The sequence below is a fragment of the Ursus arctos genome, unplaced genomic scaffold (assembly GCF_023065955.2).
Source record: "Ursus arctos isolate Adak ecotype North America unplaced genomic scaffold, UrsArc2.0 scaffold_14, whole genome shotgun sequence".
NCBI lineage: Eukaryota > Metazoa > Chordata > Mammalia > Carnivora > Ursidae > Ursus > Ursus arctos.
The window spans coordinates 52,383,800-52,394,403 of NW_026622808.1; the positions used below are offsets into that span (position 1 = coordinate 52,383,800).

The following is a 10,604-nucleotide window of genomic DNA, read 5'->3' on the forward strand; positions in this document are numbered from 1 at the left end:
TAATAGCTGTTACAGGCTGCATGTTTCTGCCCACCCCAAATTCCTGTGTTGAAGCCTGAACTCCCAAGGTGATGGTATTTGGCAGTTGGGCCCTGGGGAAGTAATTAGATCGTAGGGTGGAGCCCTCCTGATAGGATTCGTGCCCTTAAAAAAGCGACGTGAAAGAGCTTGCTTTTTTCCTCTCTCTCTCTCCATCCCTCTCTCTTATCCATGTAAGGGCAACTATCTACAAGCCAGGAGGTGTTCCCTCAACAGACACCACATTTGTAGGCACCTTGATCTTGGACTTCCTAGCCTCCCAAACTGTGAGAAATAAATGTTTATTGGTAAGGCATCTGGTCTACGGTATTTTTGTTTTAGCAGCCCAAACTGACTTGGTAGCCAATACACAGATCAAGCACATGGCCTCACTCATCTATTTTCACCATTACACAAATATTAGGAGCTAAGATCAAGGACTCTTTTTTAAATATTTTATTGATTGATTAGAGAGAAAGAGAGAGAGAAAGACCAAGGAGGAGAGGGGCAGAGGGAGATAGAGAAGCAGACTCCCTGCTGAGCAGGGAGCCTGATGTGGGGCTGGATCCCAGGACTCTGGGATCATGACCTGAGCTGAAGGCAGATGCTTGACCAACTGAGCTACCCAAGAGCCCTAAGATCAAGGACTCTTGAATCAAACAGCCTAGGGTTGGGGCACCTGGGTGGCTCAGTTAAGTGTCTCCCTCAGCTGAGGTCATGGTCCCGGGGACCTGGGATCAAGCCCCATGCTGGGCTTCCTATTTGGCGGGGAGCCTGCTTCTCCCTCTCCGTCTCCCTCTCTCTCTGCACCCCCCCCCCACTTGTGCTCTCACTCAAATAAATAAAATCTTTAAAACAAAACAAATAGAAAAAAATATAGAGTCTAAGGTTAGTTAAGTACTTGACTTTGGGCAAGTTATTTACATATTCCATACTTAACATCTATAAAATGGGAAAACTAATGTACTAGTCAGCTTAGGCTAAGCTATGCTACAGTAACAATCCCTAAATCTCAGTGTCTTGTCACAACAAAAGTTAATTGCTTGCTTGAGTCCCATGTCCACTGTGGGCTGGCTGTGGCCTGGTTCCATGTGATCTTCATTCCATGATGCAGGCTGACCCAGCAGCCTGTATTTAGGGTACAGCCGACCTTGTGGTGGAGGGAAAGAGATCCTGGCAGAACCACATCATGTTTGCGAATGCTTTTGCTTGGAAGTGGCCCACATCACTTCTGTTCATGCTTCAGAGCCCCAAACTTGTCACCCGGCCAAGACTGACACCATAGGGCGAGAGACATAATCCTCCCACATGGAGGAGGGGCCACTGGTTTGAATAATAATACAAGTTACCACACTAACATAATACTGCTATGAGGATTAAAGCTAAGCGGCACACACCCAGTATTCAAGAAGTTGGCTTTCCTAAGTGCTAGTACCATCATCTTAAATTCTAAGTTGCTTAGCAGATTAAGGAACTTTTTTCTATAAGTGGGCCCTTCTATTCAGTGGTCATTTAGATTAAGCTTTTGAAAGTAGTAACTCTATTTAGATAGTATGTGGGTTATTAGGCACTGTGCATCAGTGACCAAGTAAATCAAGTTTATTGAACTGCAAAGTGGAAATAAAAGTCATGCTGTGAAGAGCAAATGAGACGATCCATAGAGTGGCAGATGAAAGATGACCGCAAATTCTTTACACGAATTCTCTGAGAACGAGTCTAATTCCCTTCCCTTGAATCTGGGTGGCTTTAGTGACCTATTTGACCAATAAAATGTGGCTGAAGTAATGTTTCAGGACTTCTGAGGCTAGATGATAGGAAGCCTTGCGGCTCTGCCCAACCGCCTTAGGGCACTTGCTCTTGGAGCCTTGAGCTCCCACTTAAGCCAGAGAAGGGTTTGGCTGAGCCCAGTCTTGCAGCCGTCTGTGCCAAAGTGACAGACATTTGAGTAAAACCATCATGAAGCCATCAGACTAGCCTATCAGCTCAATGCCACCAAGTGACCTTGGTTGAAAGAGCATAACAATTGTCTAGCTGAGCCCCACCTGAATTTCTGGCCCACGAAATCACAAGGTGATAAAATGGTTGCTTTAGCCACAAAGGTTTAGGGTAGTTTGCAGTTCAGCAACAGAGAAACAGAATACATGCAAGTCCTTAGCACTGTGTCTGACTCATAGTTGGTTCAGGAAACATTGCTAGCATCATCAGATCTGGGTAAACTCCCAGCTCCCCTCCCCCATTGGGTTTGGAATGCCTGTGGCTTACAATGGAGGAAGAGATGGTAAAAACACATCTGGAGTCAAATGTTTCACAAGTGGTGTCCTAGACCTCCTCTAAGTGTAAGAACAGAGCAGGAACAACCCCCGGGGCCACAAGGGGAGACCTCAACATGTAACACTGCTAACCTGAGGAACAGTAGAAACTCCTGCCCTCCCTTGGGTACACGTGTGCCTGAACCTTTGAAGAAAGCCAAAATTCAACAACTTTAATCCCCTTGAAATTCCAGGTAAAAGTGCTACACCCACACGACACCTTGCGTTGCCTGGGGGGGTAAATGTGCCCCAAGGCACCCCCCACATACCTTCAGGAGACTGAATGCATACCTTACTTCGAGAAGCAATGACTTACCTTCTAGAGTTGGAAAATTCCCCTATTCAAAAATGAAACTGTATATAAATAATAAATATAAGAAATATATCGGTGTTGGTGTTATTCCTTTTGTTGTTGATTTGTTTGTACCTTTGACATAGGGATTTGGCCATTTTCAAGGGAAATTGAACAGCAATATTAGGACTTTGCCAAATTCCATTTCCTTTTCCTCTTGGGTCACAGCTAGACCCCATTGCCCAGTATCTCCTGCAGAGAGATGGGACCATGTGACTGACATCTAGTCTGTGGGACATGGGTAGCAGTGATGGACACCGCCTCTAGGCCTAGCCCCTGATAGATTCCCCCGTGTGATTCTTCATGCTTTCTTCCATTGTTCTAGAGAGTTCATAGAAAGACTCTGAGACCCTAAGGGGTGGTAGAAGCAAGGGTAGAAGAAGGCTGGGTCCCTGAGTGACTGAGTGGAGCAGAGCCCCACTTCCCAGCACCATGCTGACTAGCACTGGACTGGGAGCTGGGCGAGAAGTAAGGCTTTTTTACATCAAAGGTACTGAGACGGGGGTTATTTGTTGTAGTAGAGAGCCTTTCTTCCCTCACACAAAGGTATGGGGTGGGAGCAGTCGGTGTCATTCTCCTTTCTCCAAGGACAGCAAGCTGGGGAGTCCCAACGCCTTTGTTGGAGAACTTACTGACAGCACTTAGACGGCATGCCACAACTCCAGAAGAAAGGAAAGAGCCGCTCGAGGGCTGCCCCTGCCCTCCCCAGTCTCCTAAGGGTATGAACGAGGAATCTTCTATTCTCTTCTTCTCTCTGCAGGGGAACAGCAGGAAGATATCTAGCACATCATGTTCTGCTAGCGCCAGTGACAAGCAGATGAAATTCTATCACTCGTCCGACAGCAGACCTCAGAAGTGACTAATTTAATCCCTGAGGCCTCTTTAGACGGAGACTTCTCTGCTTGCTCGGCAACTCCTCCCTTCCCTCAGCCTGGTTTCCACGAGGCAAGAGAGTCGGTCGAACTCAAATCAGCTCAGCAGGGAGCAGATATTCTTGGAGTGATTCTTCCCCAATTTGGCTGACTGAATGGAATAGCTATTTATTAGAGTTCTAAAATGGTGCCTTTTCCATAACATGGTACCATACCCTGGAAAGCAGTCCCTCCAGAAAGCAGCAAGGGAGACGGATGTACACTCCTGAGAGAGGCAGGATGGACCAGTGTCTGTGCAGGGCCAGGGTTGGGGAGATGAAGGGGCTGGGTAGGGCAAGAAGTTACCCACTACTGAATTCTCTAGCTTCAGGGCTTTGGATGTCCTTGGCCACCATTCCCTAGAGACTGGAATCCTGAAGGTTCTTTTAGCACTGGGTAACTCCGAAAGGAGAGACCCACAGACCTCGGTGTGACTCCCAGCTCCAGCAAATGCTACCTGCTGTGTGATGCAGAGAAGTCACTCAACCTCTCTGAGCTACTGTTTCTATGCCTGGAAAATGGGGACTGATGAAACCTCATTATGTCACAGAGTCCTTAAAGAGGGCAAATGAAATAATGAGTAAAGTGCCTGGCATCACAGTAGCTCCTTCCCCACTCATCCCCCACTGCTCTTCCATATCTGGAACCATACCTTTGGGTATCTTCAAAGTCAGTGCTCTGTTTAAATTCCTGAAATTGACCTCACCATCTCCTGCTCCTCACCGGCCATTGTATAAATTTGCACTGGAAACAAGCTAGGAAAGCAAGCCTGAGATTTCAGAGTAGGAGCCACTGTGGACCTGGTAGCTGAAGCTGTGTTGTACCACAGGCGAGAAGAGGGGATCACACCGCCATCTAATGCTTATGAGGACACTTACATAACCGCAAATCCCGCAACCACCTCAATCTCTACCCTGCATACTGGACTACGGGAATAGGAAACAAACAAACAAAAAACCCGAGGTTGGCTGGCAGATCAGGCCATACTCTCCCGTCATATCTGAAATGCATTGCCAGATTACCTCACTGGCCCAGATTGTGAATAGATGGCAGGCACCCCACTACTCTCCAGTTCTACACCTGTGGCAGACATCATTAATCAATCACATCACTCTTCCCCACTAAGCCGAGACAAGGCAGCAGAATCCTTCCCCGCACAGCTCTCCAGCAGATACCACCAATCCATCAGAGATGTCATGCAAATGGGAACCTATTTACCAAACCATAAACATTTGCCCTCTGGAGTGGCCTAGCTGTGGAGGGTGAACAAGCAGCCAGAGAGACACAGTAAGGAGGAAACCAAGATGGATCGTTGAGTTGCCAAGTGCTCACAAAATCTGGATGAAGCAATGCAATTAGCTATGGCATCCAGGATTGAAGGGCCGTTTCCAAAGCATGATTTCTGCACTTTCTAGGTATTGCTTTGCTGGGCATTTTCTTCCCGATGGCAAGGAGGTTTTCTCAGGAGAATGAGCGAGCACACAGAGAGGGGGCTCGTTTTCAAATGGTCCAGGCATCGTTAGGCCATCCTCTAACGAAGCACGGTGTCAGCAAGGCCAGTTAACCAGAGCTCATCCCACCTCAAGAACTGTTAACAAGACAGTGACATACAGCGCAGGGTGTTAAATCTTCCAAGGCAGGAATCCTTGTCTTCGGTGAATGGCCATGAATCAACTAAACAGGATATGCCAGGATGTTTAAGACGGCCGTATATTTATTTATGAGTGAATGGCCATTTCAGTATTTCTGCCAGTTACCTTTATGGTTTTTATGAGATTTGGATAACGTTTATTTATCGTCCATACTGTGTCCCATTCACAATGGAGCTTTGTTCGACATTTAGACACATTGCTAATGTTCCTGCCGGCCTCTCTGGCATGAATAAATGGATCTTTTTTCTTTGGGTTTCTGCAAGGAACTCATGCAAGGCTAATTTGGATGATAAAATGATACCATTTCAAACATCTTCATGCACGGATTATATTATTTGAACCTTTTCATAGCAAGAGATTAATCAGGTGGTTTGCATCACCAACCTTATAATTTTAATAACAATGCTGGTCAGATGAAGAGCCAAGATCTATCTTTTACAGCAGAACGTGCTACATCGTGAAAGTATCTTCCGTTCCTGCTGTTGGACTGTGCCTATGACATTGGTGAACTGGGAGGTGAATTCCTTTCCACAATGCGCAATATATCCCCAAGAGGAAACTCTGTCATTTAGTACTATTGTTACCTACAATATTAAGAGCTCTCATTTATTGATAGTTCAGTATGACTCAGTTGTATACACAATCTCTCAAGCCAGGGAAGTAAGAACCAGCATCCCATATTTTCCAAATGAAGAAACTGAAGTCCAGCATTGGTAAGTAACGCCCCCAAACCCCCAGCTGGTACTGGTGGAGTCACATTGGTCTAATACGGAAGTCTGCCACACACACACACACACACACACGCACGCACGCACGCGCGCACATCAGCTATGCTCTCCCGTCCTTGTGGCCTATGCCTCCAAGATACCTTCCTCCCCTAAATTATTTTATGTGGTCAAATCTATGAGAAAAAAAATCACACTGGCTGCCACATACCACGTAGACATAACAAAAAGCTAATTGACTGCAACTCTTATTTTCCAGCCTACTCTTGTGGTTTTAGAGGAAGTAATCTCAGCCGTGGAGCCGGCGACCCACTGGTTTGAAGAGGCCCCAGGGGCTGTGATGTCCAGCTCGGAGGAGCCGGGCCACAGAGCCTCACCTCCGCCCTCTGTGCCAAGTGCACTAATCATCCCTGATGACGTCTCTCACGTCTGGCTCGCCACCAAACGGCCAGGACAGAATCACTGCCTCCATTATAATAGTCCTCCCAGTCATCGCAAGCCACCCTGGCAGGCTCACAACAGGCCACTTTATGGCACATCGTTTGTGCCAGGCTATAGAGCGCCGTAGAATATTCAGTACTGGGCGACCACTGGCCATGCGTGATCTCATTTTATTCTCCCAGCATCTCTGGACGTAGGGAGAGTGTTCTACCCATTTGACACCATAGGAAACTGAGGTTTAACTTGAGTCTGTCCAATGTCACGTAAGAAGGTGAAAGAGCTGGGGACTGGAATCCAGGCTGCTAACTCCAGGGCCCAGGTGCTTAACTTCATACTCACAGAAGCTGTGGACCTTTTTCCAAAGGAACAAAGCAACACACCACTTTGCCCCCAGGACGACCCCATAGATAATCTTAGATTGGGAATGATAACCAGGGCTCTCTCCTCATTCTAGAACCTTCTCCACCATGCCACACTGTCCTATTCTCTCTCTCCTATATGTTTCCCAGTGTCTGGGCACAGACTGTTGGCCTCCTATGTGTCAGGAACTGTGCTATATGCTGACGAGAAACAACAACAATACAACAAAAATAAATTAGAAAGAATTCATGGCTCCTGTTGTCAGCAACCCCACAGTCACACTTTCCTGACTTTGCCACCAACTAGTTTTGCAAACTTGGGCAGGTCACTTTACCTATCTGGGCCGCGGTTTCCTTGCTTACAAAATGAGATAATGTCAGTACCTGCTTTATACAGTTACTGTAAGGAAAAAAAGAAAGCAAGTTTAAATGGGGTAAAGTATGCAAAACTCCTGGTACCTTCTCTGGATATTTTTAAGCTCTCAGAAAATGGTGGCAACTATTTTGTTTTTGCCAGCACATTAAAATAAACATATAATTACACTCGCAAGTTGGCATCCAGTGCCAATCTAGATTTACAAAGAGGGATTCTAAAAGGAAGGAGCTGAGCTGTGTGTTGGATTGGTCTGGGATGCTCTCACAGAGGAAATATGAATTAATTCAGTTCTTGAAAATTGGATACAAAGAATTCAGATGGTGGGGGCGCCTGGGTGGCTCAGTCGGTTAAGCGTCTGTCTTTGGCTCAGGTCATGATATCGGGGTCCTGGGATCGAACCCCACCTCAGGCTCTCAGCTCAGCGGGGAGTCTGCTTCTCCCTCTCCGTCTACGTACTCTCTCTACTCTCTCTCTCTCACTCTCTCTCAAATAAATAAATAGAATTTTTTTAAAAGAATTCAGATGATGAGTAATAATAAAAAAAAAATTGTAACTCACCATTCCCTGTGTACTAGGGTCTTGACACAAGGCGTTCTAGTCCTTCAAAGCCTCTATGTCCACATATCCACCCTGAACACATCTGAGGAACCCAAAGCGCAGAGAGGTAAAGTGACTTACCCAAGGTCACAGAGCCACAAAACAGTTGAACCATGAGTCAGTCCATACCTCTCTGACCCTCTGGCCTACTCTTCCCCTCTCTGTGAAGGTCACTGAGGACAGTCCAGAGAGGAGTCGAGGGAGAAGAGCCACCCATCCGTCCAGTGGAGTGGAAAGTTCATACCGCTCTGGATGGTGCCCATGCTCTGTGGACAGGATTCAGGTCCGTGAAGCTGGATGGGAATAAAAATTGCATCTTCCTTTCCATCAACATTTGCCTGAAATTTAGTATTGCCTTCTATTTTGACTCTAGGCAATAAACAAATGGTATTATCAGCAGTGCTTGAGGCCTCAACAAGAGATGTGCTGGCCAGTGTCCCGTGGTGATGAAGGGTATAATCCCGGTCCAGAGCCAGAGCTCTCTCTGCCGTGCTCTGCTGCACACTTGTATCAGTAAACTTACCCTGTGTCTCAGGTGCTGGTTCGCTTGCTCAGTTCTTTACCTAGAATGGAACAACCCTGAGGCCAGAAACTCTCTTGCAAATCTTATCATTTGATCCAAAACCTGGCACAGAATAGGGACTCATAAATGTTTGTCGCCCGTGGTACGAAGCCTTCCACAATGGCTCCTGATGACTTCTGGTTATACACGCCCTTGTGTCATCTCTGCCTCTTGAGTGTGACCCTAGGGACTGCTTCTAACAAATAGAACACACCAGATGTGATGGGATGTCATTTCTGAAAGGTGATAAAAGGCTGTCATTTCTGTCTGGCACAGTCTAACTCTTCTGACATGCCTGCCCTGCTGGAGAGGACCGCCTGGCAGGGAACCCAGGGCAGCCTCTGGCCGACAGCCAGTGAGGAGCTGAGGCCCTCAGTACAATAGCCCACAAGGGATCTTACCAAAAACCACTGAGTGACTTAGAGGTGGGTCCTGCCCCAGGTGAGCCTTCAGATAGGATCACAGACCCTGAGCCAACTCCTTTATTATAGTGAGACCCTGAGCTGGAAGGTCCAGCTAAACCATGCCCAGACCCCTAACTCACAGAAACTACGACAAAATAAACATGCGTTGTTTGTAAGCTGCTAAATTTGGGGCAGTTTGGTATGCAGGAATAGATAACCAACATTACCTAGCCGAGTCAAGGAGAAAGAGGAGAAAGGTGGGAGGCAGAGAAGGTACAAAGGGGCAGAGTGCAGAGCCCTCTGGCCCTGTCTCCCCTCAGGCCATAATCTAGGGGTCCCTCCTCAACACCTCAATCTCATACTCTAGACTCTTTCTCATCCCCCTCAACACCAATAACAGCTGCACAACCTTGCTTATCCTGGCGCATGCCTTAGGGACTATTTGAATTTTCCTCCGGTGGTTACATCAGGCTCAGTGACTCGTGCCAAAATTGTACTGTAACCAAATGCCTCTCTCCATCAGGACAGAGGTCAACGTTGGTTAGTGTTCTTTTAATGCTCTTGTAGTGACTCCCAGCCCATCCAGTGAACGGCACAAAGTCCACTGTGTTGTCATGCACTTGACTACCAAAGAATTTCCAGGACTTTTGGCGGTGAGGACATCTGGTCCAGAAAATCATATGGATGTGGTCAGTTGCCTTGGTCCCCTGTCCTCACTCAAGCTCACAGGGCCCCATCCACCAGCCGCCTTCTGGGAATGTGGATTTTCCCCACACATACACCCCTGTCCTTGCCTGGCTTTTGCACAATTCCACTTTAAACCCATGGACCCTAGAGGTATTATCAGAGGCTCCCGCCTGGTTTTGAAGAGGCTTTTGAAATGGAATGGAAGTACCAGCTGAGAAAGCCCCAAAAAGAACTCTCAGGGCCCCTGCCTTCCTTGGCCTGACCATGCCTTCTCCCCATTGAATGCAACACTCACCCTCTGGGCCATAGTGGCTTTGTTTTACGTGGCTTATTCCCTCTGTTCTAATGCACCAATCATGGAAATACATGAATTTAATACTGGAAATTTAATACATGGAAATACTGTGGATTTAATACTAGTGTTTCATTCAGGAGTAGTACTATTATATTGAATGTCCACGTTAATTTTTTTTTTACAATATCAAGTTTATTGAGGTGTAGTTTACATACTATAAAATGCACCTATTGTAGTTGTATATTTTAATGAGTATGACTATTTATACCCCTGTGTCACCATGACCACGATTAAGACATGGAACATTTATGTATCCCCAAAAGTTCTTTTGTGTCTCATATAATTTCCCCTACTCCTGTCTGAAGGTAACCGCTGATCTGCTTTCTGTCATTACAGACTAGATTTGTGTTGTTTAGAGTTTCATAGACATAGAATGACACCACATGTCTGCTTTTGTGTCTGGCTTCTTTCACTCGGTGAAATGGGTCTGAGATTCATCTGCAGAGTCAAATCGAAGGTATCCAGCATGACAGCAGTTCATTCCTTTTGATTGCTGAATACTATTCCTGTCTACCTTTTATATGTGGGTTTTTTTCTTTCGCATTTTCCAACTTGATTAAAGAACCATTAACATGGACTCAGTACATTAAATATTCAATTTGACTAGTTGTATCATGTATATATCAATGATGTACACATAGATTTTTCTAAATCAGATGTTTTAAAGAAAAACAGTACAGCTCAGAATGATTAAACAATTCATTTGTTCAAGTCTTTGGGAATTCTGAGTGAATATTAACCTCACATTTGGCTAACAAGAGAATCTTGGAAAATTTTCCAAAAAACATATCTGTCATGAGGTATCTGTTGCCAACAAATAAGCTTTGAAAAGCAGTCCTTTTGCTGAAAACAAAAC

General features: G+C 46.0%; 1 non-coding gene across 1 annotated transcript; it reads left to right on the forward strand.

The window, feature by feature from the left end:
• Positions 1 to 7,471: 7,471 nt before the first annotated feature.
• On the forward strand, positions 7,472 to 7,555 carry TRNAQ-UUG (transfer RNA glutamine (anticodon UUG)). Its single transcript has one exon. It is a non-coding gene; the product is annotated as a tRNA-Gln (tRNA).
• The last annotated feature ends 3,049 nt before the right edge of the window (positions 7,556 to 10,604 follow it).